We start from the raw sequence: 309 nt of genomic DNA on the forward strand, positions 1-309 counted from the left end.
GATCGTTGACTAATTAACGGATAAATAAATAAAAGATAAAGATTAGTTCAGGTTTAATTCTTGCCATAGAAGAACTAAAACAAAGAGGAATTAGTTCAGGTTTAATTCTTGCCATAGAAGAACTAAAACAAAGAGGAATTAGTTCAGGTTTAATTAGTTTAATTAGTTCAGGTTCTTACCATGCAAGAACTTAAAAAAGAGGAATTAATTCAGATTTAAATCTGGCCATACAAGGATTAGTTTAAGGTTAAATTCTTGCCTTACGATAAGCAAATTAATAGATGAGGATTAGTGCAGGATTAAAGTCTT

Source organism: Halyomorpha halys, unplaced genomic scaffold (genome assembly GCF_000696795.3).
Source record: "Halyomorpha halys isolate HHAL.00 unplaced genomic scaffold, Hhal_1.1 Scaffold365.1, whole genome shotgun sequence".
Lineage (NCBI taxonomy): Eukaryota > Metazoa > Arthropoda > Insecta > Hemiptera > Pentatomidae > Halyomorpha > Halyomorpha halys.